Source organism: Melospiza melodia, chromosome 3, assembly GCF_035770615.1.
Source record: "Melospiza melodia melodia isolate bMelMel2 chromosome 3, bMelMel2.pri, whole genome shotgun sequence".
In the NCBI taxonomy this organism is placed as follows: domain Eukaryota; kingdom Metazoa; phylum Chordata; class Aves; order Passeriformes; family Passerellidae; genus Melospiza; species Melospiza melodia.
This window is the reverse complement of record NC_086196.1, coordinates 84,571,306-84,597,780: the sequence shown is the minus strand read 5'-3', so window position 1 is coordinate 84,597,780 and position 26,475 is coordinate 84,571,306.

Genomic DNA, 26,475 nt, shown 5'->3' with positions numbered 1-26,475 from the left:
GGCTGATTTGATAGTACTAAGTAGCTCCTGCAATCTGCCATCCAGAAGCGGGGCAGCTTACTTTTGTTTGCCAGGGAAACGGGCCGAGTTTTGTGTCTCGGGGCCTATGGCTGAGAGTGACCGGCTGGCTCATGAAAAGCTACAATAGGCAGGATGGTGACCAGACCCATGGTGGCACCAGTGCCAAGTTGGGCTGGTTTGATAGTACCAAGTGGTTCCTGCAATCTGCCATCCAGAAGCAGGGCAGCTGAGTTTTGTTTTCCAGGGAAAAGCGCCGTTGTTTGTGTCTGCGGGCCTGTGGCTGGAGTGGCCGGCTGGCTCCTTTCAACACACGATACGCCGGATGGTTCCCAGACCCAAGGTGGCACCAGTGCCAGGTTGGGCTGGTTTGATAGTACCAAGTGCTTCCTGCAATCTGCCATCAAAATGTTGGCAGGCGAGTTTTGTTTTCCAGGGAAAAGCGCCGTTCTTTGTGTTTGGGGGCCTGTGGCTGGGAGTGGCCGTCTTGCTAATTGGAATCCACGATACGCAGGATGGTTCCCAGACCTGAGGTGGCACCAGTGACAAGTCGGGCCAGTTTGATGGTGCAAAGTGGCTCCTGAAATCTGCCATCCAGAAGCGGGGCAGCTTACTTTTGTTTTCCAGGGAAACGGGCCGAGGTTTGTGTCTGGGGGCCTATGGCTGGGAGTGACCGGCTGGCTCCTGAAAAGCTACGATAGGCAGGATGGTGACCAGACCCATGGTGGCACCAGTGCCAAGTTGGGCTGATTTGATATTACCAAGTGGCTCCTGCAATCTGCCATCAAAAATTTGGCAGGCGAGTTTTGATTTCCAGGGAAAAGCGCCGTTGTTTGTGTTTGGGGGCCTGTGGCTGAGAGTGGCCGGCTTGCTAATTGGAATCCACGATACGCAGGATGGTTCCCAGACCTGACGTGGCACCAGTGCCAAGTCGGGCTAGTTTGATGCTGCAAAGTGGCTCCTGCAATCTGCCAAGCAGAAGCGGGGTAGCTTACTTTTGTTTGCCAGGGAAAATGGCCGAGGTTTTTGTCTGGGGGCCTATGGCTGGGAGTGACCGGCTGGCTCCTGAAAAGCTACGATAGGCAGGATGGTGACCAGACCCATGGTGGCACCAGTGCCAAGTTGGGCTGATTTGATAGTAGCAAGTTGCTCCTGCAATCTGCCATCAAAAAGTTGGCAGGCGAGTTTTATTTTCCAGGGAAAAGCGCCGTTGTTTGTGTTTGGGGGCCTGTGGCTGGGAGTGGCCGGCTGGCTCCTTAGAATCCACGATACGCAGCATGGTATCCAGACCCAAGGTGGCACCAGTGCCAAGTTGGGCTGGTTTGATAATACCAAGTGGTTCCTGCAATCTGCCATCCAGAAGCGGGGCAGCTTACTTTTGTTTGCCAGGGAAACGGGCCGAGGTTTGTGTCTGGGGGCCTATGGCTGGGAGTGACCGGATGGCTCCTGAAAAGCTACCATAGGCAGGATGGTGACCAGACCCATGGTGGCACCAGTGCCAAGTTGGGCTGGTTTGATAGTACCAAGTGGCTCCTGCAATCTGCCATCAAAATTTGGCAGGCGAGTTTTGATTTCCAGGGAAAAGCGCCGTGTTTTGGGTTTGAGGGCCTGCGGCTGGGAGTGGCCGGCTGGCTCCTTAGAATCCACGATACGCAGGATGGTTCCCAGACCAGAGGTGGCACCAGTGCCAAGTCGGGCTGGTTTGATTATACCAAGTGGCTCCTGCAATCTGCCATCCAGAAGCGGGGCAGCTTACTTTTGTTTGCCACGGAAACGGGTCGAGCTTTGTGTCTGGGGGCCTATGGCTGGGAATGACCGGCTGGTTCCTGAAGAGCTACGATGTGCAGGATGGTGACCAGACCCATGGTGGCACCAGTGCCAAGTTGGGCTGGTTTGATAGCACCAAGTGGCTCCTGCAATCTGTCATCAAAATTTGGCAGGCGAGTTTTGTTTTCCAGGGAAAAGCGTCGTTGTTTGTGTTTGGGGGCCTGTGGCTGGGAGTGGCCGGATGGCTAATTAGAATCCACGATACGCAGGATGGTTCCCAGACCCAAGGTGGCACCAGTGCCACATTGGGCTGGTTTGATAGTACCAAGTGCGTCCGGCAATCTGCCATCCAGAAGCGGGGCAGCTTTCTTTTTTTTGCCAGGGAAACGGGCCGAGCTTTGTGTCTTGGGGCCTATGGCTGGGAGTGACCGGCTGGCTCCTGGAAAGCTACGATAGGCAGGATGGTGACCAGACCCATGGTGGCACCAGTGCCAAGTTGGGCTGGTTTGATAGTACCAAGTGGCTCCTGCAATCTGCCATCAAAAAGTTGGCAGGCGAGTTTTGTTTTCCAGGGAAAAGCGTCGTTGTTTGTGTTTGAGGGCCTGTGGCTGGGAGTGGCCGGCTGGCTCCTTAGAATCCACGATACGCAGGATGGTTCCCAGACTTGACGTGGCACCAGTGCCAAGTCGGGCTGGTTTGATAGTACCAAGTGCGTCCTGCAATCTGCCATCCAGAAGTGGGGCAGCTTACTTTTGTTTTCCAGGGAAACGGGCCGAGGTATTTGTCTGGGGGCCTATGGCTGGGAGTGACCGGCTGGCTCCTGAAAAGCTACGATAGGCAGGATGGTGACCAGACCCATGGTGGCACCAGTGCCAAGTTGGGCTGGTTTGATAGTACCAAGTGGCTCCTGCAATCTGCCATCAAAAAGTTGTCAGGCGAGTTTTGTTTTCCAGGGAAAAGCGCCGTTGTTTGTGTTTGGGGGCCTGTGGCTGGGAGTGGCCGGCTGGCTCCTTAGAATCCACGATACGCAGCATGGTATCCAGACCCAAGGTGGCACCAGTGCCAAGTTGGGCTGGTTTGATAATACCAAGTGGTTCCTGCAATCTGCCATCCAGAAGCGGGGCAGCTTACTTTTGTTTGCCAGGGAAACGGGCCGAGGTTTGTGTCTGGGGGCCTATGGCTGGGAGTGACCGGATGGCTCCTGAAAAGCTACCATAGGCAGGATGGTGACCAGACCCATGGTGGCACCAGTGCCAAGTTGGGCTGGTTTGATAGTACCAAGTGGCTCCTGCAATCTGCCATCAAAATTTGGCAGGCGAGTTTTGTTTTCCAGGGAAAAGCGCCGTGTTTTGGGTTTGAGGGCCTGCGGCTGGGAGTGGCCGGCTGGCTCCTTAGAATCCACGATACGCAGGATGGTTCCCAGACCAGAGGTGGCACCAGTGCCAAGTCGGGCTGGTTTGATTATACCAAGTGGCTCCTGCAATCTGCCATCCAGAAGCGGGGCAGCTTACTTTTGTTTGCCACGGAAACGGGTCGAGCTTTGTGTCTGGGGGCCTATGGCTGGGAATGACCGGCTGGTTCCTGAAGAGCTACGATGTGCAGGATGGTGACCAGACCCATGGTGGCACCAGTGCCAAGTTGGGCTGGTTTGATAGCACCAAGTGGCTCCTGCAATCTGTCATCAAAATTTGGCAGGCGAGTTTTGTTTTCCAGGGAAAAGCGTCGTTGTTTGTGTTTGGGGGCCTGTGGCTGGGAGTGGCCGGATTGCTAATTAGAATCCACGATACGCAGGATGGTTCCCAGACCAGAGGTGGCACCAGTGCCACATTGGGCTGGTTTGATAGTACCAAGTGCGTCCGGCAATCTGCCATCCAGAAGCGGGGCAGCTTTCTTTTGTTTGCCAGGGAAACGGGCCGAGCTTTGTGTCTTGGGGCCTATGGCTGGGAGTGACCGGCTGGCTCCTGGAAAGCTACGATAGGCAGGATGGTGACCAGACCCATGGTGGCACCAGTGCCAAGTTGGGCTGGTTTGATAGTACCAAGTGGCTCCTGCAATCTGCCATCAAAAAGTTGGCAGGCGAGTTTTGTTTTCCAGGGAAAAGCGTCGTTGTTTGTGTTTGAGGGCCTGTGGCTGGGAGTGGCCGGCTGGCTCCTTAGAATCCACGATACGCAGGATGGTTCCCAGACTTGACGTGGCACCAGTGCCAAGTCGGGCTGGTTTGATAGTACCAAGTGCGTCCTGCAATCTGCCATCCAGAAGTGGGGCAGCTTACTTTTGTTTTCCAGGGAAACGGGCCGAGGTATTTGTCTGGGGGCCTATGGCTGGGAGTGACCGGCTGGCTCCTGAAAAGCTACGATAGGCAGGATGGTGACCAGACCCATGGTGGCACCAGTGCCAAGTTGGGCTGGTTTGATAGTACCAAGTGGCTCCTGCAATCTGCCATCAAAAAGTTGTCAGGCGAGTTTTGTTTTCCAGGGAAAAGCGCCGTTGTTTGTGTTTGGGGGCCTGTGGCTGGGAGTGGCCGGCTGGCTCCTTAGAATCCACGATACGCAGGATGGTTCCCAGACCTGAGGTGGCACCAGTGCCAAGTCCGGCTAGTTTGATGGTGCAAAGTGGCTCCTGCAATCTGCCATCCAGAAGCGGGGCAGCTTACTTTTGTTTGCCAGGGAAACGGGCCGAGCTTTGTGTCTGGGGTCTATGGCTGGGAGTGACCGGCTGGCTCCTGAAAAGCTACGATAGGCAGGATGGTGACCAGACCCATGGTGGCACCAGTGCCAAGTTGGGCTGGTTTGATAGTACCAAGTGGCTCCTGTAATCTGCCATCAAAATTTGGCAGGCGAGTTTTGTTTTCTAGGGAAAAGCGCCGTTGTTTGTGTTTGGGGGCCTGTGGCTGGGAGTGGCCGGCTGGCTCCTTAGAATCCACAATACGCAGGATGGTTCCCAGACCTGAGGTGGCACCAGTGCCAAGTTGGGCTGGTTTGATAGTACCAAGTGCGTCCTGCAATCTGCCATCCAGAAGCGGGGCAGCTTACTTTTGTTTGCCAGGGAAACGGGCCGAGCTTTGTGTCTGGGGGCCTATGGCTGGGAGTGACCGGCTGGCTCGTGAAAAGCTACGATAGGCAGGATGGTGACCAGACCCATGGTGGCACCAGAGCCATGTTCGGCTGATTTCAAAGTACAAAGTGGCTCCTGCAATCTTCCATCAAAAAGTCAGCAGGCGAGTTTTGTTTTCCAGGGAAAAGCGCCGTTGTTTTTGTCTGCGGGCCTGTGGCTGGAGTGGCCGGCTGGCTCCTTTCAACACACGATACGCCGGATGGTTCCCAGACCCAAGGTGGCACCAGTGCCAAGTTGGGCTGGTTTGATAGTACCAAGTGGTTCCTGCAATCTGCCATCAAAATGTTGGCAGGCGAGTTTTGTTTTCCAGGGAAAAGCGCCGTTGTTTGTGTTTGGGGGCCTGTGGCTGGGAGTGGCCGGCTGGCTCCTTAGAATCCACGATACGCAGGATGGTTCCCAGACCAGAGGTGGCACCAGTACCAAGTCGGGCTGGTTTGATAATAACAAGTGGATCCTGCAATCTGCCATCCAGAAGCGGGGCAGCTTACTTTTGTTTGCCAGGGAAACGGGCCGAGCTTTGTGTCTGGGGGCCTATGGCTGGGAGTGACCGGCTGGCTCCTGAAAAGCTACGATAGGCAGGATGGTGACCAGACCCATGGTGGCACCAGTGCCAAGTTGGGCTGGTTTGATAGTACCAAGTGGCTCCTGCAATCTGCCATCAAAATGTTGGCAGGCGAGTTTTGTTTTCCAGGGAAAAGCGCCGTTCTTTGTGTTTGGGGGCCTGTGGCTGGGAGTGGTCGTCTTGCTAATTGGAATCCACGATACTCAGGATGGTTCCCAGACCTGAGGTGGCACCAGTGACAAGTCGGGCCAGTTTGATGGTGCAAAGTGGCTCCTGCAATCTGCCATCCAGAAGCGGGGCAGCTTACTTTTGTTTGCCAGGGAAACGGGCCGAGGTTTGTGTCTGGGGGCCTATGGCTGGGAGTGACCGGCTGGCTCCTGAAAAGCTACGATAGGCAGGATGGTGACCAGACCCATGGTGGCACCAGTGCCAAGTTGGGCTGATTTGATAGTACCAAGTGGCTCCTGCAATCTGTCATCAAAAAGTTGGCAGGCGAGTTTTGTTTTCCAGGGAAAAGCGCTGTGGTTTGTATTTGGGGGCCTGTGGCTGGGAGTGACCGGCTGGCTCCTTAGAATCCACGATACGCAGGATGGTTCCCAGACCCAAGGTGGCACCATTTCCAAGTTGGGCTGGTTTGATAGTACCAATTGCGTCCTGCAATCTGCCATCCAGAAGCGGGGCAGCTTACTTTTGTTTGCCAGGGAAACGGGCCGAGGTTTTTGTCTGGGGGCCTATGGCTGGGAGTGACCGGCTGGCTCCTGAAAAGCTACGATAGGCAGGATGGTGACCCGACCAGAGGTGGCACCAGTGCCAAGTTGGGCTGGTTTGATAGTACCAAGTAGCTCCTGCAATCTGCCATCAAAAAGTTGGCAGGCGAGTTTTGTTTTCCAGGGAAAAGCGCCGTTGTTTGTGTTTGGGGGCCTGTGGCTGGGAGTGGCCAGCTGGCTCCTTAGAATCCACGATACGCAGGATGGTTCCCAGACCCAAGGTGGCACCAGTGCCAAGTTGGGCTGGTTTGATTATAACAAGTGGATCCTGCAATCTGCCATCCAGAAGCGGGGCAGCTTACTTTTGTTTGCCAGGGAAATGGGCCGAGCTTTTTGTCTGGGGGCCTATGGCTGGGAGTGACCTGCTAGGTCCTGAAAAGCTACGATAGGCAGGATGGTGACCAGACCCATGGTGGCACCAGTGCCAAGTTGGGCTGGTTTGATAGTACCAAGTGGCTCCTGCAATCTGCCATCAAAAAGTTGGCAGGCGAGTTTTGTTTTCCAGGAAAAAGCGCCGTTGTTTGTGTTTGGGGGCCTGTGGCTGGGAGTGGCCGGCTGGCTCCTTAGAATCCACGATACGCAGCATTGTTCCCAGACCAGAGGTGGCACCAGTGCCAAGTCGGGCTAGTTTGATGGTGCAAAGTGGCTCCTGCAATCTGCCATCCAGTAGCGGGGTAGCTTACTTTTTTTTGCCAGGGAAACGGGCCGAGGTTTTTGTCTAGAGGCCTATGGCTAGGAGTGACCGGCTGGCTCGTGAAAAGCTACGATAGGCAGGATGGTGACCAGACCCATGGTGGCACCAGTGCCAAGTTGGGCTGATTTGATAGTACCAAGTGGCTCCTGCAATCTGCCATCAAAACGTTGGCAGGCGAGTTTTGTTTTCCAGGGAAAAGCGCCGTTGTTTGTGTTTGCGGGCCTGTGGCTGGGAGTGGCCGGCTGGCTCCTTAGAATCCACGATACGCAGGATGGTTCCCAGACCCAAGATGGCACCAGTGCCAAGTCGGGCTGGTTTGATAGTACCAAGTGGTTCCTGCAATCTGCCATCCAGAAGCGGGGTAGCTTACTTTTGTTTTCCAGGGAAACGGGCCGAGGTTTGTGTTTGGGGGCCTGTGGCTGGCAGTGGCCATTTGGCTCCTGAAAATCCATGATACGCAGCATGGTTCCCAGACCCAAGAGTGCACCAGTGCCAAGTGGGGCTGGTTTGACAGTGTCAAGTGCCTCATGCAGTCTCCCATCCAGAAACGGGGCAGCTGAGTTCTTTTGCCTGTGAACCGGCCGTTGTTTTTGATTGGGGTCTGTGGCCGAGAATGGTCGACTGGCTACTGACAATCCACAATACGCAGGATGGTTCCCAGACTCAAGGTGGCACCAGGGCCAAGTCGGGCTCGTTTGATAGTACCAAGTGGCTCCTGCAATCTGCCATCCTGACGGGGGGCAGCGGATCTTTGTTTGCCAGAGTAAAGTTCCGTGGTTTGTTTTTGGGGGCATATGGCTGGGAGTGGCCGGCTGGCTCCTTAAGAAGCTCGATACGCAGGATGGTTCCCAGATCCATGGTGGCACCATTGCCTAGTTTGGCTGTTTTTGTAGTACCAAGTGCGTCCTGCAATTTTCCATCCAGAAGAAGGGCAGTTGAGTTTTGTTTTCCAGGGAAAAGCGCCGTTGTTTTTGATTGGAGGCCTGTGGCTGGGAGTGGCCGGCTGGCTCCTTTCAACACACGATACGCCGGATGGTTCCCAGACCCAAGGTGGCAACAGTGCAAAGTCGGGCTGGTTTGATACTACCAAGTGGTTCCTGCAATCTGCCATCCAGAAGCGGGGCAGCTTACTTTTGTTTGCCAGGGAAACGGGCCGAGGTTTGTGTCTCAGGGCCTATGGCTGGGAGTGACCGGCTGGCTCCTGAAAAGCTACGATAGGCAGGATGGTGACCAGACCCATGGTGGCACCAGTGCCAAGTTGGGCTGGTTTGATAGTACCAAGTGGCTCCTGCAATCTACCATGAAATAGTTGGCAGGCGAGTTTTGTTTTCCAGGGAAAAGTGCCGTTGTTTGTGTTTGGGGGCCTGTGGCTGGGAGTGGCCGGCTGGCTCCTTAGAATCCACGATACGCAGCATGGTATCCAGACCCAAGGTGGCACCAGTGCCAAGTTGGGCTGGTTTGATAATACCAAGTGGTTCCCTCAATCTGCCATCCAGAAGCGGGGCAGCTTACTTTTGTTTGCCAGGGAAACGTGCCGAGGTTTGTGTCTGGGGGCCTATGGCTGGGAGTGACCGGCTGGCTCCTGAAAAGCTACGATAGGCAGGATGGTGACCAGACCCATGGTGGCACCAGTGCCAAGTTGGGCTGGTTTGATAGTACCAAGTGGCTCCTGCAATCTGCCATCAAAAACTTGGCAGGCGAGTTTTGTTTTCCAGGGAAAAGCGCCGTTGTTTGTGTTTGGGGGCCTGTGGCTGGGAGTGGCCGGCTGGCTCCTTAGAACCCACGATATGGAGGATGGTTCCCAGACTTGAGGTGGCACCAGTGCCAAGTTGGGCTGGTTTGATGGTGCAAAGTGGCTCCTGCAATCTGCCATCCAGAAGCGGGGTAGCTTACTTGTGTTTGCCAGGGAAACGGGCCGAAATATTTGTCTACGGGCCTCTGGCTGGGGGTGGCTGGCTGGCACCTGCAAAGCTACGATAGGCAGGATGGTGACCAGACCCATGGTGGCACCAGTGCCAAGTTGGGCTGGTTTGATAGTACCAAGTGGCTCCTGCAATCTGCCATCAAATGTTTGGCAGGCGAGTTTTGTTTTCCAGGGAAAAGCACCGTTGTGTGTGTTTTGGGGCCTGTGGCTGGGACTGGCCAGCTGGCTCCTTAGAATCCACGATACGCAGGATGGTTCCCAGACCCAAGGTGGCACCAGTGCCAAGTCGGGCTGGTTTGTTAGTACCAAGTGGTTCCTGCAATCTGCCATCCAGAAGCGGGGCAGCTGAATTTTGTTTGCCAGAGAAAAAGGCTGTTGTTTGTGTTTCGGGGCCTGTGGCTGGCAGTGGCCGACTGGCTCCTGAAAATCCATGATACGCAGCATGGTTCCCAGACCCAAGGTGGCACCAGTGCCAAGTAGGGCTGGTTTCATAGTACCCAGTGGCTCCTGCAATCTGCCATCCAGAAGAGGGGCAGTTGAGTTTTGTTTTCCAGAGAAAAGGGCCGTGGTTTGTGTTTGGGGCCTATGGCTGAGAGTGACCGGCTGGCCCCTGAAAATCCACGATAGGACGGATGGTTCCCAGATCCAAGGTGGCAGCAGTGCCATGTTGTGCTGGTGTGATAGTCCCAAGTGGCTCCTGCAATCTGCCATCCAGAAGCGGGGCAGCTGAATTTTGTTTGCCAGAGAAAAAGGCTGTGGTTTGTGTTTGGGGGCCTGTGGCTGGGAGTGGCCGGCTGGCTCCTGAAAATCCATGATACGCAGCATGGTTCCCAGACCCAAGGTGGCACCAGTGCCAAGTGGGGCTGGTTTCACAGTGTCAAGTGCCTCCTGCAATCTCCCATCCAGAAGCGGGGCAGCTGAGTTTTGTTTGCCTGTGAAACGGGCCGTTGTTTTTGATTGGGGTCTGTGGCCGAGAGTGTTCGGCTGGCTCCTGACAACCCACAATACGCAGGATGGTTCCCAGACCCAAGGTGGCACCAGTGCCAAGTCGGGCTGGTTTGATAGTACCAAGTGGCTCCTGCAATCTGCCATCCAGAAGCGGTGCAGTTGAGTTTTGTTTGCCAGAGAAAAGGGCCGTGGGTTGTGTTTGGGGGCATATGGCTGGGAGTGACCGGCTGTCTCATTAAAAAGATCGGTACGCAGGATGGTTCCCAGACCCAAGGGGGCACCAGTGCCAAGTCGGGCTGTTTTTATAGTACCAAGTGCGTCCTGCAATTTGCCATCCAGAAGAGGGGCAGTGGAGTTTTGTTTGCCAGAGAATAGCGCCGTTGTTTGTGTTTGGGGGCTTGTGGCTGGGAGTGGCCGACTGGCGCCTTAGAATCTGCGTTACGCAGCATGGTTCCCAGACCAGAGGTGGCACCAGTGCCAAGTTTGGCTGGTTTGATAGTACCAAGGGGCTCCTGCAATCTGCCATCCAGAAGCGGGGCAGCTTACTTTTGTTTGCCAGGGAAACGGGCCGAGGTTTGTGACTGGGGACCTATGGCTGGGAGTGACCGGCTGGCTCCTGGAAAGCTACAATAGGCAGGATGGTGACCAGACCCATGGTGGCACCAGTGCCAAGTTGGGCTGGTTTGATAGTACCAAGTGGCTCCTGCAATCTGCCATGAAAAAGTTGGCAGGCGAGTTTTGTTTTCCAGGGAAAAGCGCCGTTGTTTGTATTTGGGGGCCTGTGGCTGGGAGTGGCCGGCTGGCTCCTTTGAACCCACGATACGCATGATGGTTCCCAGACCCAAGGTGTCACCAGTGCCAAGTCGGGCTGGTTTGATACTACCAAGTGCGTCCTGCAATCTGCCATCCAGAAGCGGGGCAGCTTAATTTTGTTTGCCAGGGAAACGGGCCGTGGGTTTTGTTTGGGGGCCTATGGCTGAGAGTGGCCGGCTGGCTCCTGAAAATCCACGCTAGGCAGCATGGTTCCCAGATGCAAGGTGGCACCAGTGCCAAGTCGGGCTGGTTTGATGGTGCAAAGTGGCTCCTGCAATCTGCCATCCAGAAGCGGGGCAGCTGATTTTGTTTGCCAGAGAAAAATTCCGTGGATTGTTTTTGGGGGCATATTGCTGGGAGTGGCCGGCTGGCTCCTTAAAATGCTCGATACGCATGATGGTTCCCAGGCCCAAGGTGTCACCACTACCAAGTCGGCCTGCGGTTTTAGTATCAAGTTCATCCTGCAATTTGCCATCCAGAAGAGGGGCAGTTGAGTTTTGTTTGCCAGAGAAACGGGCCGAGGTTTCTGTTTGGGGACATATGGCTGAGAGTGGCCGGCTGGCCCCTGAATATCCACGATACACAGCATGGTTCCCAGATCCAAGGTGGCACCAGTGCCAAGTTGGGCTGGTTTGATAGTACCAAGTGTCTCCTGCAATCTGCCATCCAGAAGCGGGGCAGCTTACTTTTGTTTGCCAGAGAAATAGGCCTAGGTTTTTGTTTGGGGGCCTGTGGCTAGGAGTGGCCGGCTGGCTCCTAAGAATCCACGATACGCAGGATGTTTCCCAGACCCAAGGTGGCACCAGTGCCAAGTCGGGCTGGTTTGATAGTACCAAGTGGCTCCTGCAAACTCCATCAAAAAGTTGGCAGGCGTGTTTTGTTTTCCAGGGAACAGCGCCGTTGATTTTGTTTGGGGGCCTGTGGCTGGCAGTGGCCGGCTGGCTCCTTAGAATCCACGATACGCAGGATGGTTCCCAGACCCAAGGTGGCACCAGTGCCAAGTCGGGCTGGTTTGATTACACCAAGTGGCTCCTGCAATCTGCCATCCAGAAGTGAGGCAGCTAAGTTTTGTTTGCCAGAAAAAAGGGCCGTGGTTTTTGTTGGGGGCCTGTGGCTGGGAGTAGCCGGCTGGCTCCTTAAAATCCACGATACGCAGGATGGTTCCCAGACCCAAGGTGGCACCAGTGCCAAGTTGGGCTGGTTTGATAGTACCAAGTGGCTCCGGCAAACTGCCATCCAGAAGCGGGGCAGCTCAGTTTTGTTTTCCAGGGAAATGGGCCTTTGTTTGTGTTTGGGGGCCTGTGGCTGGGAGTGTTCGGCTGGTTCCTGAATATGTACGATACGTAGGATTGTTCCGAGATCCAAGTTGGCAGCAGTGCCATGTTGTGCTGGTGTGATAGTCCCAAGTGGCTCCTGCAATCTGCCATCCAGAAGTGGGGCAGTTGATTTTTGTTTGCCAGAGAAAAGGTCCGTGGTTTGTTTTTGGGGGCATATGGCTGAGAGTGGCTGGCTGGCCCCTGAAAATCCACGATACACAGGATGGTTCCCAGATCCAAGGTGGCACCTGTGCCAAGTCGGGCTGATTTGATAGTACTAAGTAGCTCCTGCAATCTGCCATGCAGAAGCGGGGCAGCTTACTTTTGTTTGCCAGGGAAACGGGCTGAGTTTTGTGTCTCGGGGCCTATGGCTGAGAGTGACCGGCTGGCTCCTGAAAAGCTACAATAGGCAGGATGGTGACCAGACCCATGGTGGCACCAGTGCCAAGTTGGGCTGGTTTGATAGTACCAAGTGGTTCCTGCAATCTGCCATCCAGAAGCAGGGCAGCTGAGTTTTGTTTGCCAGAGAAAAGGGCCTTGGTTTGTGTTTGGGGGCATATGGCTGGGTGTGGCCAGCTGGCTCCTTAAAATGCACGATATGCAACATGGCTCCCAGACCCAAGGTGGCACCAGTGCCAAGTTGGGCTGGTTTGATAGTACCAAGTGGCTCCTGCAATCTTCCATGATCACGTGGAGAAATACTTTCTGGTTTCAGCCTCATGCTCTTTCTTCTCTCCCTCAACTTCTCTATCACCTCTCATCTGGTTCACATGCGCTGTCTTCAAGGTCCACAGGCTACTTTTCACAGAATCTTCTGGCCTGATGAAGTAAGAATGATGAATAGAACAGAGCTGGGATCTATTTTCCAGTTTGGATAAAATGCATTCTGCACACAAATCCAAGGAGAACGGGCTGCCCCGATGCCCAGAAAATCTTTCACTCCTGCTAGTGTTCTACGTCAACCGCAACTTAGTCTGAAAGAAAAGCTTTTTCTCTGAGAGCATCTGAGAGGTTTGCATGAAGCACTGATATCTGACATATGCAATTTTGAATAGGAGAGGAAAAAGAAAATGGCAAGGAGTTTTTAATTTTAGTGGTTTCAATTTTAATTTCCGTGCACTTTTTCAAAACTTGTCAGCTCAAATGCCCATCAACATCTTTTAGTCATCTGTAAGTCAGTATTCATATAAAATGTGCTTCAAATCCAAAGAATTTCAAATTTGCACTCCAAGCTTCTATGCCTAGATTTATGATTTCCTACACATATTAGATGAAAGGAAGGCCTTTTTTACTGTGGGAGTGCTGGAACACTGGAACAGGTTGCCCAGAGAAGTTGTGGGTGTCCCATCCCTGAAAGTATTCAAGGTCACCTTGGACGGGGCTTGGAGCAGCAACAAAGGAGAAGCTTGATGGTAGAGAAACAAAGTTGGACTATAGAAGAAACTCGGATTGAAGTATAGGATCAAGTTTTCTCTCAGCTCTTGGGGTAAATTCAAAGTTGTACAAAATGACATTTATCTGTGCTATTCACTACTGTAACAGAAAGTTTCATGAAAACTGTACAGAAGATAGTAAATTTTAAAAGAGATAAGAATTACAGCATAAAATCCATGGGATAGGTTACAACATGAGACACTCTCTAAGAGAAAATCTCTGTGTTTCAGCACTTCATCGGGGTAAGATTTCATGAAGTGCCAAAGAAGGCGGCAAAATATCATTCGGGACATTATTTACTGGAATTCAGCCTGGCCATTAGTAGGAACTGCCTTTGAACATATCATGTAGATATACCACACACACTTTCCCTTCACTGAAAAATTACTGTTTACAACAAATAAGCAATTGACGATCAAAATTGATTGAAAGCATCTTAAACATGTCAAGTATTTCATTGTAGATGATCTGTGATCCAAATGCTTCTTCCACCTTCGAGAGGGACAGAAGAATTCTTCCATATCATGATGGTTTAAAATTGTATCAACCAATGTTTTCTGCTGAAAAGATATCATCTATTTTTTTCTATTTTTGGAAGAAAATATTCCTAGACATACAACAGGTGAGAACTAAGTAATTTTAAAGAAACAAATGAAATGAAAATATTCTGTAAATAGAATGAAATGAAAAGCTGTGTTTTAAATAGGAGCTAAATATTAAACAGAATTTTTGTACCAGGCATTTGAATTACTGCACCAGCTCTTTTGCCCATCAAGAGAGGCATTTAGCATTTCAGTCTTTTCCAAGGTGTTCATGATCTGCTATGCTGATCTCTGTGTGTGCCTAGGTGTGTGTGGAGGGGGGGGCATATGAAGGGGAGTGTGTATGTTTGCTTTACAATTGTTGTGGCAGATTCATGCCTCAGCTCCACATTTTGTTTTAAAAAGGTCACACCGAGTGGATATGAAGTTTACTATCAACAAGAGATCGATTCCCAAATCATCCATTTGACTCTCCCTTATAAATCATGTGCTTTGTTGCATATTTTATCAAATATACTTTCAAGCCAGATGGAGGAAGGAGGATGTGGGAATCCCTCCACCATCTTGCAACTTTTATGTAAGTAGGTTTTCAAGAAAATCATCATTTCTCTTTTAAATATGTCTGGAACAGGCATGATGGTAGTGTCAACCTGTTGGAGTTTTTGTTGCTGGAAGAAGTTGTACAAAAGGATTGGTTTTTACATTGACCAGTTACTGAATCAAGCGCAGGAATACATTGGAAATTTAGCTGGGGGTTCCTTTTCCCAGCAGACTACTTCTAGAACGAGCTTGTACACTGAAGCTGACTCTTTTGCTCTCTTTTTGTTTCTTTCCTATTTTCTTGGCTTCTTTGCCACTATCTAGACAATTTTGGAACTTTGTTCCCAACTAAAATGGTTTCAATAGTCTGATTGTGATCATACATTTTTACAAGGAATTTTTAAAATCTTTCCTCGAGTCCAGAAAGTCAAGGACTTAGATCTTTTTCTTCCCTTATCAATATTGCCATGAAATTGATAAATAAAGACCAACTCTTTATTTTTGTTTTTAACCCACGTAGATAATTCCCATCCATTAATCCATTTTGTGGACCAATAGCTGCCATTCTGATGGAAGCTGTCACTTCTTAACAATAGGCATTCTGTGACTATGTTGACAGCACTTTGGGTGAAGATCCTAACTGGTCTTAGATATACATAGGGAGAAATTTGCTCAGCCAGTGTCAGTCTTAAGCATGCGTATCAGAAGATCTTTCTAGAGCTGGGAATTTTCCCATGAAAGGGATTCAGTTAGGGAAGAGACACTTGTGCCAGAGTTTTACATTCTTCTTGAACACTGCTTAAGGAACTTAGATGCCATGTCCATTTGGATCTCTGTCTGCACAGAACTTTGTCATGCCAGTGCTTTGAAATGCATCTTGAAGAGAATTCACTAGCACAGAATGAAAGAGAGTGGAAGGGGTTGGTGGGGCTAACCAGGCCCAACCCCCCTGCCTAAACCAGGATACCTAGAGCCTCTTGCCCAGGATTCTATCTGGGTGTACTTTTAATGTCTTCAAAGATCCAGGCTCCACAATCTTTCTGGGCAGTCTGTGCCGTGGTTCAGTCACCCTGACAGTAAAGAAACATTTACTGATGTTCAAAGGCAATCTCCTGTATTTCAGTGTGTGCCCACTGCCTCTTGTCTTTTCCCTCAGCATCACTGAAAAGACACTGATTCCCTCCCCTTTGCACTATTGCTTCCATATGTATGTGTGATGCCATGTAGAGGTACGTCAAAAACCTCCCTGAAGCCCAGGCAGATAATATTCCCTTCATCTACCAGTCAAGTTGATTCATCAGAGGAGTTTAAAGTGATGTTCAGCATGAAATTCCCCTGAAAAATCATGCTAACTACATTATTTGGTCATCTGTCATGTGCCTGGCAAGGATTTCCAGGAAGAGCTGCTTCATCAACTTCCTGGGGATAAAAAAGAGGCTGGCTGGTTTGTACTATGGCGAGTCCTCTTAATTGCCTTTTTTGAAGATGGGTGTCATTTGCTAACATCCACTCTTTAGCCTCTCTTGTCGTCTACATCTTAGCAAAACGCTTTTCCACTATGTCTGGCTAGGAAAAACTGTGCCAGCACAGAAAACATCTCCCATCGTGTTCTAGAAGTTGCACGGATGTCTGCCAAGTGTTTGGCAGGAAGAAAAGAAAAGTTGTCCAAAACAGCTTCCAATCGAATGTTCCTGTGATTGGAAAAGTCAGGAGAGTGCAAAGGTACTGTTTTCTATCAGTTGGCAAGGTGCGCACACAATCCCAGTGTTGTACAGCTTGCTTCTTCACCTTCCCGAAGCTGCCGCTCTCGCCGGCTGCCGGAGCCCAAGAAGCGGCTTCTTCGCGCAAAGACGATTGTGCCGCTCACAGTGCTCTCCTTAGCGCGGCTTCTGCCGAAAGACGCCCGGCAGCGGCTCTTACCTCCGGAGAGCATCCTACCTTCCTCTTTAGCTCCTCTTCTCATCTACACCTCGGCAACAAGCTTTTCCACTATGTCTGGCTAGGAAAAACTGTGCCAGCACAGAAAACATCTCCCATCGTGTTCTAGAAGTTGCACGGATGTCTGCCAAGTGTTTGGCAGGAAGAAAAGAAAAGTTGTCCAAAACAGCTTCCAATCGAATGTTCCTGTGATTGGAAAAGTCAGGAGAGTGCAAAGGTACTGTTTTCTATCAGTTGGCAAGGTGCGCACACAATCCCAGTGTTGTACAGCTTGCTTCTTCACCTTCCCGAAGCTGCCGCTCTCGCCGGCTGCCGGAGCCCAAGAAGCGGCTTCTTCGCGCAAAGACGATTGTGCCGCTCACAGTGCTCTCCTTAGCGCGGCTTCTGCCGAAAGACGCCCGGCAGCGGCTCTTACCTCCGGAGAGCATCCTACCTTCCTCTTTAGCTCCTCTTCTCATCTACACCTCGGCAACAAGCTTTTCCACTATGTCTGGCTAGGAAAAACTGTGCCAGCACAGAAAACATCTCCCATCGTGTTCTAGAAGTTGCACGGATGTCTGCCAAGTGTTTGGCAGGAAGAAAAGAAAAGTTGTCCAAAACAGCTTCCAATCGAATGTTCCTGTGATTGGAAAAGTCAGGAGAGTGCAAAGGTACTGTTTTCTATCAGTTGGCAAGGTGCGCACACAATCCCAGTGTTGTACAGCTTGCTTCTTCACCTTCCCGAAGCTGCCGCTCTCGCCGGCTGCCGGAGCCCAAGAAGCGGCTTCTTCGCGCAAAGACGATTGTGCCGCTCACAGTGCTCTCCTTAGCGCGGCTTCTGCCGAAAGACGCCCGGCAGCGGCTCTTACCTCCGGAGAGCATCCTACCTTCCTCTTTAGCTCCTCTTCTCATCTACACCTCGGCAACAAGCTTTTCCACTATGTCTGGCTAGGAAAAACTGTGCCAGCACAGAAAACATCTCCCATCGTGTTCTAGAAGTTGCACGGATGTCTGCCAAGTGTTTGGCAGGAAGAAAAGAAAAGTTGTCCAAAACAGCTTCCAATCGAATGTTCCTGTGATTGGAAAAGTCAGGAGAGTGCAAAGGTACTGTTTTCTATCAGTTGGCAAGGTGCGCACACAATCCCAGTGTTGTACAGCTTGCTTCTTCACCTTCCCGAAGCTGCCGCTCTCGCCGGCTGCCGGAGCCCAAGAAGCGGCTTCTTCGCGCAAAGACGATTGTGCCGCTCACAGTGCTCTCCTTAGCGCGGCTTCTGCCGAAAGACGCCCGGCAGCGGCTCTTACCTCCGGAGAGCATCCTACCTTCGTCTTTCGCGTCTTTTGTAGTCTACATCTTAGCAAAACGCTTTTCCACTATGTCTGGCTAGGAAAACCCGTGCCAGCACAGAAAACATCTCCCATCGTGTTCTAGAAGTTGCACGGATGTCTGCCAAGTGTTTGGCAGGAAGAAAAGAAAAGTTGTCCAAAACAGCTTCCAATCGAATGTTCCTGTGATTGGAAAAGTCAGGAGAGTGCAAAGGTACTGTTTTCTATCAGTTGGCAAGGTGCGCACACAATCCCAGTGTTGTACAGCTTGCTTCTTCACCTTCCCGAAGCTGCCGCTCTCGCCGGCTGCCGGAGCCCAAGAAGCGGCTTCTTCGCGCAAAGACGATTGTGCCGCTCACAGTGCTCTCCTTAGCGCGGCTTCTGCCGAAAGACGCCCGGCAGCGGCTCTTACCTCCGGAGAGCATCCTACCTTCCTCTTTAGCTCCTCTTCTCATCTACACCTCGGCAACAAGCTTTTCCACTATGTCTGGCTAGGAAAAACTGTGCCAGCACAGAAAACATCTCCCATCGTGTTCTAGAAGTTGCACGGATGTCTGCCAAGTGTTTGGCAGGAAGAAAAGAAAAGTTGTCCAAAACAGCTTCCAATCGAATGTTCCTGTGATTGGAAAAGTCAGGAGAGTGCAAAGGTACTGTTTTCTATCAGTTGGCAAGGTGCGCACACAATCCCAGTGTTGTACAGCTTGCTTCTTCACCTTCCCGAAGCTGCCGCTCTCGCCGGCTGCCGGAGCCCAAGAAGCGGCTTCTTCGCGCAAAGACGATTGTGCCGCTCACAGTGCTCTCCTTAGCGCGGCTTCTGCCGAAAGACGCCCGGCAGCGGCTCTTACCTCCGGAGAGCATCCTACCTTCGTCTTTCGCGTCTTTTGTAGTCTACATCTTAGCAAAACGCTTTTCCACTATGTCTGGCTAGGAAAACCCGTGCCAGCACAGAAAACATCTCCCATCGTGTTCTAGAAGTTGCACGGATGTCTGCCAAGTGTTTGGCAGGAAGAAAAGAAAAGTTGTCCAAAACAGCTTCCAATCGAATGTTCCTGTGATTGGAAAAGTCAGGAGAGTGCAAAGGTACTGTTTTCTATCAGTTGGCAAGGTGCGCACACAATCCCAGTGTTGTACAGCTTGCTTCTTCACCTTCCCGAAGCTGCCGCTCTCGCCGGCTGCCGGAGCCCAAGAAGCGGCTTCTTCGCGCAAAGACGATTGTGCCGCTCACAGGGCTCTCCTTAGCGCGGCTTCTGCCGAAAGACGCCCGGCAGCGGCTCTTACCTCCGGAGAGCATCCTACCTTCGTCTTTAGCTCCTCTTCTCATCTACACCTCGGCAAAAAGCTTCTCCACTATGTCTGGCTAGGAAAAACTGTGCCAGCACAGAAAACATCTCCCATCGTGTTCTAGAAGTTGCACGGATGTCTGCCAAGTGTTTGGCAGGAAGAAAAGAAAAGTTGTCCAAAACAGCTTCCAATCGAATGTTCCTGTGATTGGAAAAGTCAGGAGAGTGCAAAGGTACTGTTTTCTATCAGTTGGCAAGGTGCGCACACAATCCCAGTGTTGTACAGCTTGCTTCTTCACCTTCCCGAAGCTGCCGCTCTCGCCGGCTGCCGGAGCCCAAGAAGCGGCTTCTTCGCGCAAAGACGATTGTGCCGCTCACAGTGCTCTCCTTAGCGCGGCTTCTGCCGAAAGACGCCCGGCAGCGGCTCTTACCTCCGGAGAGCATCCTACCTTCGTCTTTCGCGTCTTTTGTAGTCTACATCTTAGCAAAACGCTTTTCCACTATGTCTGGCTAGGAAAAACTGTGCCAGCACAGAAAACATCTCCCATCGTGTTCTAGAAGTTGCACGGATGTCTGCCAAGTGTTTGGCAGGAAGAAAAGAAAAGTTGTCCAAAACAGCTTCCAATCGAATGTTCCTGTGATTGGAAAAGTCAGGAGAGTGCAAAGGTACTGTTTTCTATCAGTTGGCAAGGTGCGCACACAATCCCAGTGTTGTACAGCTTGCTTCTTCACCTTCCCGAAGCTGCCGCTCTCGCCGGCTGCCGGAGCCCAAGAAGCGGCTTCTTCGCGCAAAGACGATTGTGCCGCTCACAGGGCTCTCCTTAGCGCGGCTTCTGCCGAAAGACGCCCGGCAGCGGCTCTTACCTCCGGAGAGCATCCTACCTTCGTCTTTCTCGTCTTTTGTAGTCTACATCTTAGCAAAACGCTTTTCCACTATGTCTGGCTAGGAAAAACTGTGCCAGCACAGAAAACATCTCCCATCGTGTTCTAGAAGTTGCACGGATGTCTGCCAAGTGTTTGGCAGGAAGAAAAGAAAAGTTGTCCAAAACAGCTTCCAATCGAATGTTCCTGTGATTGGAAAAGTCAGGAGAGTGCAAAGGTACTGTTTTCTATCAGTTGGCAAGGTGCGCACACAATCCCAGTGTTGTACAGCTTGCTTCTTCACCTTCCCGAAGCTGCCGCTCTCGCCGGCTGCCGGAGCCCAAGAAGCGGCTTCTTCGCGCAAAGACGATTGTGCCGCTCACAGGGCTCTCCTTAGCGCGGCTTCTGCCGAAAGACGCCCGGCAGCGGCTCTTACCTCCGGAGAGCATCCTACCTTCGTCTTTCGCGTCTTTTGTAGTCTACATCTTAGCAAAACGCTTTTCCACTATGTCTGGCTAGGAAAACCCGTGCCAGCACAGAAAACATCTCCCATCGTGTTCTAGAAGTTGCACGGATGTCTGCCAAGTGTTTGGCAGGAAGAAAAGAAAAGTTGTCCAAAACAGCTTCCAATCGAATGTTCATGTGATTGGAAAAGTCAGGAGAGTGCAAAGGTACTGTTTTCTATCAGTTGGCAAGGTGCGCACACAATCCCAGTGTTGTACAGCTTGCTTCTTCACCTTCCCGAAGCTGCCACTCTCAGGAGGTAAGAGCCGCTGCCGGGCGTCTTTCGGCAGAAGCTGCGCTAAGGAGAGCACTGTGAGCGGCACAATCGTCTTTGCGCGAAGAAGCCGCTTCTTGGGCTCCGGCAGCCGGCGAAAGCGGCAGCTTCGGGAAGGTGAAGAAGCAAGCTGTACAACACTGGGATTGTGTGCGCACCTTGCCAACTGATAGAAAACAGTACCTTTGCACTCTCCTGACTTTTCCAATCACAGGAACATTCGATTGGAAGCTGTTTTGGACAACTTTTCTTTTCTTCCTGCCAAACACTTGGCAGACATCCGTGCAACTTCTAGAACACGATGGGAGATGTTTTCTGTGCTGGCACAGTTTTTCCTAGCCAGACATAGTGGAAAAGCGTTTTGCTAAGATGTAGACTACAAAAGACGCGAAAGACGAAGGTAGGATGCTCTCCGGAGGTAAGAGCCGCTGCCGGGCGTCTTTCGGCAGAAGCCGCGCTAAGGAGAGCCCTGTGAGCGGCACAATCGTCTTTGCGCGAAGAAGCCGCTTCTTGGGCTCCGGCAGCCGGCGAGAGCGGCAGCTTCGGGAAGGTGAAGAAGCAAGCTGTACAACACTGGGATTGTGTGCGCACCTTGCCAACTGATAGAAAACAGTACCTTTGCACTCTCCTGACTTTTCCAATCACATGAACATTCGATTGGAAGCTGTTTTGGACAACTTTTCTTCCTGCCAAACACTTGGCAGACATCCGTGCAACTTCTAGAACACGATGGGAGATGTTTTCTGTGCTGGCACAGTTTTTCCTAGCCAGACATAGTGGAAAAGCGTTTTGCTAAGATGTAGACTACAAAAGACGAGAAAGACGAAGGTAGGATGCTCTCCGGAGGTAAGAGCCGCTGCCGGGCGTCTTTCGGCAGAAGCCGCGCTAAGGAGAGCACTGTGAGCGGCACAATCGTCTTTGCGCGAAGAAGCCGCTTCTTGGGCTCCGGCAGCCGGCGAGAGCGGCAGCTTCGGGAAGGTGAAGAAGCAAGCTGTACAACACTGGGATTGTGTGCGCACCTTGCCAACTGATAGAAAACAGTACCTTTGCACTCTCCTGACTTTTCCAATCACAGGAACATTCGATTGGAAGCTGTTTTGGACAACTTTTCTTTTCTTCCTGCCAAACACTTGGCAGACATCCGTGCAACTTCTAGAACACGATGGGAGATGTTTTCTGTGCTGGCACAGTTTTTCCTAGCCAGACATAGTGGAAAAGCGTTTTGCTAAGATGTAGACTACAAAAGACGCGAAAGACGAAGGTAGGATGCTCTCCGGAGGTAAGAGCCGCTGCCGGGCGTCTTTCGGCAGAAGCCGCGCTAAGGAGAGCCCTGTGAGCGGCACAATCGTCTTTGCGCGAAGAAGCCGCTTCTTGGGCTCCGGCAGCCGGCGAGAGCGGCAGCTTCGGGAAGGTGAAGAAGCAAGCTGTACAACACTGGGATTGTGTGCGCACCTTGCCAACTGATAGAAAACAGTACCTTTGCACTCTCCTGACTTTTCCAATCACAGGAACATTCGATTGGAAGCTGTTTTGGACAACTTTTCTTTTCTTCCTGCCAAACACTTGGCAGACATCCGTGCAACTTCTAGAACACGATGGGAGATGTTTTCTGTGCTGGCACAGTTTTTCCTAGCCAGACATAGTGGAAAAGCGTTTTGCTAAGATGTAGACTACAAAAGACGCGAAAGACGAAGGTAGGATGCTCTCCGGAGGTAAGAGCCGCTGCCGGGCGTCTTTCGGCAGAAGCCGCGCTAAGGAGAGCACTGTGAGCGGCACAATCGTCTTTGCGCGAAGAAGCCGCTTCTTGGGCTCCGGCAGCCGGCGAGAGCGGCAGCTTCGGGAAGGTGAAGAAGCAAGCTGTACAACACTGGGATTGTGTGCGCACCTTGCCAACTGATAGAAAACAGTACCTTTGCACTCTCCTGACTTTTCCAATCACAGGAACATTCGATTGGAAGCTGTTTTGGACAACTTTTCTTTTCTTCCTGCCAAACACTTGGCAGACATCCGTGCAACTTCTAGAACACGATGGGAGATGTTTTCTGTGCTGGCACAGTTTTTCCTAGCCAGACATAGTGGAAAAGCGTTTTGCCGAGGTGTAGATGAGAAGAGGAGCTAAAGACGAAGGTAGGGCGCTCTCCGGAGGTAAGAGCCGCTGCCGGGCGTCTTTCGGCAGAAGCCGCGCTAAGGAGAGCACTGTGAGCGGCACAATCGTCTTTGCGCGAAGAAGCCGCTTCTTGGGCTCCGGCAGCCGGCGAGAGCGGCAGCTTCGGGAAGGTGAAGAAGCAAGCTGTACAACACTGGGATTGTGTGCGCACCTTGCCAACTGATAGAAAACAGTACCTTTGCACTCTCCTGACTTTTCCAATCACAGGAACATTCGATTGGAAGCTGTTTTGGACAACTTTTCTTTTCTTCCTGCCAAACACTTGGCAGACATCCGTGCAACTTCTAGAACACGATGGGAGATGTTTTCTGTGCTGGCACAGTTTTTCCTAGCCAGACATAGTGGAAAAGCGTTTTGCTAAGATGTAGACTACAAAAGACGCGAAAGAGGAAGGTAGGATGCTCTCCGGAGGTAAGAGCCGCTGCCGGGCGTCTTTCGGCAGAAGCCGCGCTAAGGAGAGCACTGTGAGCGGCACAATCGTCTTTGCGCGAAGAAGCCGCTTCTTGGGCTCCGGCAGCCGGCGAGAGCGGCAGCTTCGGGAAGGTGAAGAAGCAAGCTGTACAACACTGGGATTGTGTGCGCACCTTGCCAACTGATAGAAAACAGTACCTTTGCACTCTCCTGACTTTTCCAATCACAGGAACATTCGATTGGAAGCTGTTTTGGACAACTTTTCTTTTCTTCCTGCCAAACACTTGGCAGACATCCGTGCAACTTCTAGAACACGATGGGAGATGTTTTCTGTGCTGGCACAGTTTTTCCTAGCCAGACATAGTGGAAAAGCTTGTTGCCGAGGTGTAGATGAGAAGAGGAGCTAAAGAGGAAGGTAGGATGCTCTCCGGAGGTAAGAGCCGCTGCCGGGCGTCTTTCGGCAGAAGCCGCGCTAAGGAGAGCACTGTGAGCGGCACAATCGTCTTTGCGCGAAGAAGCCGCTTCTTGGGCTCCGGCAGCCGGCGAGAGCGGCAGCTTCGGGAAGGTGAAGAAGCAAGCTGTACAACACTGGGATTGTGTGCGCACCTTGCCAACTGATAGAAAACAGTACCTTTGCACTCTCCTGACTTTTCCAATCACAGGAACATTCGATTGGAAGCTGTTTTGGACAACTTTTCTTTTCTTCCTGCCAAACACTTGGCAGACATCCGTGCAACTTCTAGAACACGATGGGAGATGTTTTCTGTGCTGGCACAGTTTTTCCTAGCCAGACATAGTGGAAAAGCGTTTTGCTAAGATGTAGACGACAAGAGAGGCTAAAGAGTGGATGTTAGCAAATGACACCCATCTTCAAAAAAGGCAATTAAGAGGACTCGCCATAGTACAAACCAGCCAGCCTCTTTTTTATCCCCAGGAAGTTGATGAAGCAGCTCTTCCTGGAAATCCTTGCCAGGCACATGACAGATGACCAAATAATGTAGTTAGCATGATTTTTCAGGGGAATTTCATGCTGAACATCACTTTAAACTCCTCTGATGAATCAACTTGACTGGTAGATGAAGGGAATATTATCTGCCTGGGCTTCAGGGAGGTTTTTGACGTACCTCTACATGGCATCACACATACATATGGAAGCAATAGTGCAAAGGGGAGGGAATCAGTGTCTTTTCAGTGATGCTGAGGGAAAAGACAAGAGGCAGTGGGCACACACTGAAATACAGGAGATTGCCTTTGAACATCAGTAAATGTTTCTTTACTGTCAGGGTGACTGAACCACGGCACAGACTGCCCAGAAAGATTGTGGAGCCTGGATCTTTGAAGACATTAAAAGTACACCCAGATAGAATCCTGGGCAAGAGGCTCTAGGTATCCTGGTTTAGGCAGGGGGGTTGGGCCTGGTTAGCCCCACCAACCCCTTCCACTCTCTTTCATTCTGTGCTAGTGAATTCTCTTCAAGATGCATTTCAAAGCACTGGCATGACAAAGTTCTGTGCAGACAGAGATCCAAATGGACATGGCATCTAAGTTCCTTAAGCAGTGTTCAAGAAGAATGTAAAACTCTGGCACAAGTGTCTCTTCCCTAACTGAATCCCTTTCATGGGAAAATTCCCAGCTCTAGAAAGATCTTCTGATACGCATGCTTAAGACTGACACTGGCTGAGCAAATTTCTCCCTATGTATATCTAAGACCAGTTAGGATCTTCACCCAAAGTGCTGTCAACATAGTCACAGAATGCCTATTGTTAAGAAGTGACAGCTTCCATCAGAATGGCAGCTATTGGTCCACAAAATGGATTAATGGATGGGAATTATCTACGTGGGTTAAAAACAAAAATAAAGAGTTGGTCTTTATTTATCAATTTCATGGCAATATTGATAAGGGAAGAAAAAGATCTAAGTCCTTGACTTTCTGGACTCGAGGAAAGATTTTAAAAATTCCTTGTAAAAATGTATGATCACAATCAGACTATTGAAACCATTTTAGTTGGGAACAAAGTTCCAAAATTGTCTAGATAGTGGCAAAGAAGCCAAGAAAATAGGAAAGAAACAAAAAGAGAGCAAAAGAGTCAGCTTCAGTGTACAAGCTCGTTCTAGAAGTAGTCTGCTGGGAAAAGGAACCCCCAGCTAAATTTCCAATGTATTCCTGCGCTTGATTCAGTAACTGGTCAATGTAAAAACCAATCCTTTTGTACAACTTCTTCCAGCAACAAAAACTCCAACAGGTTGACACTACCATCATGCCTGTTCCAGACATATTTAAAAGAGAAATGATGATTTTCTTGAAAACCTACTTACATAAAAGTTGCAAGATGGTGGAGGGATTCCCACATCCTCCTTCCTCCATCTGGCTTGAAAGTATATTTGATAAAATATGCAACAAAGCACATGATTTATAAGGGAGAGTCAAATGGATGATTTGGGAATCGATCTCTTGTTGATAGTAAACTTCATATCCACTCGGTGTGACCTTTTTAAAACAAAATGTGGAGCTGAGGCATGAATCTGCCACAACAATTGTAAAGCAAACATACACACTCCCCTTCATATGCCCCCCCCTCCACACACACCTAGGCACACACAGAGATCAGCATAGCAGATCATGAACACCTTGGAAAAGACTGAAATGCTAAATGCCTCTCTTGATGGGCAAAAGAGCTGGTGCAGTAATTCAAATGCCTGGTACAAAAATTCTGTTTAATATTTAGCTCCTATTTAAAACACAGCTTTTCATTTCATTCTATTTACAGAATATTTTCATTTCATTTGTTTCTTTAAAATTACTTAGTTCTCACCTGTTGTATGTCTAGGAATATTTTCTTCCAAAAATAGAAAAAAATAGATGATATCTTTTCAGCAGAAAACATTGGTTGATACAATTTTAAACCATCATGATATGGAAGAATTCTTCTGTCCCTCTCGAAGGTGGAAGAAGCATTTGGATCACAGATCATCTACAATGAAATACTTGACATGTTTAAGATGCTTTCAATCAATTTTGATCGTCAATTGCTTATTTGTTGTAAACAGTAATTTTTCAGTGAAGGGAAAGTGTGTGTGGTATATCTACATGATATGTTCAAAGGCAGTTCCTACTAATGGCCAGGCTGAATTCCAGTAAATAATGTCCCGAATGATATTTTGCCGCCTTCTTTGGCACTTCATGAAATCTTACCCCGATGAAGTGCTGAAACACAGAGATTTTCTCTTAGAGAGTGTCTCATGTTGTAACCTATCCCATGGATTTTATGCTGTAATTCTTATCTCTTTTAAAATTTACT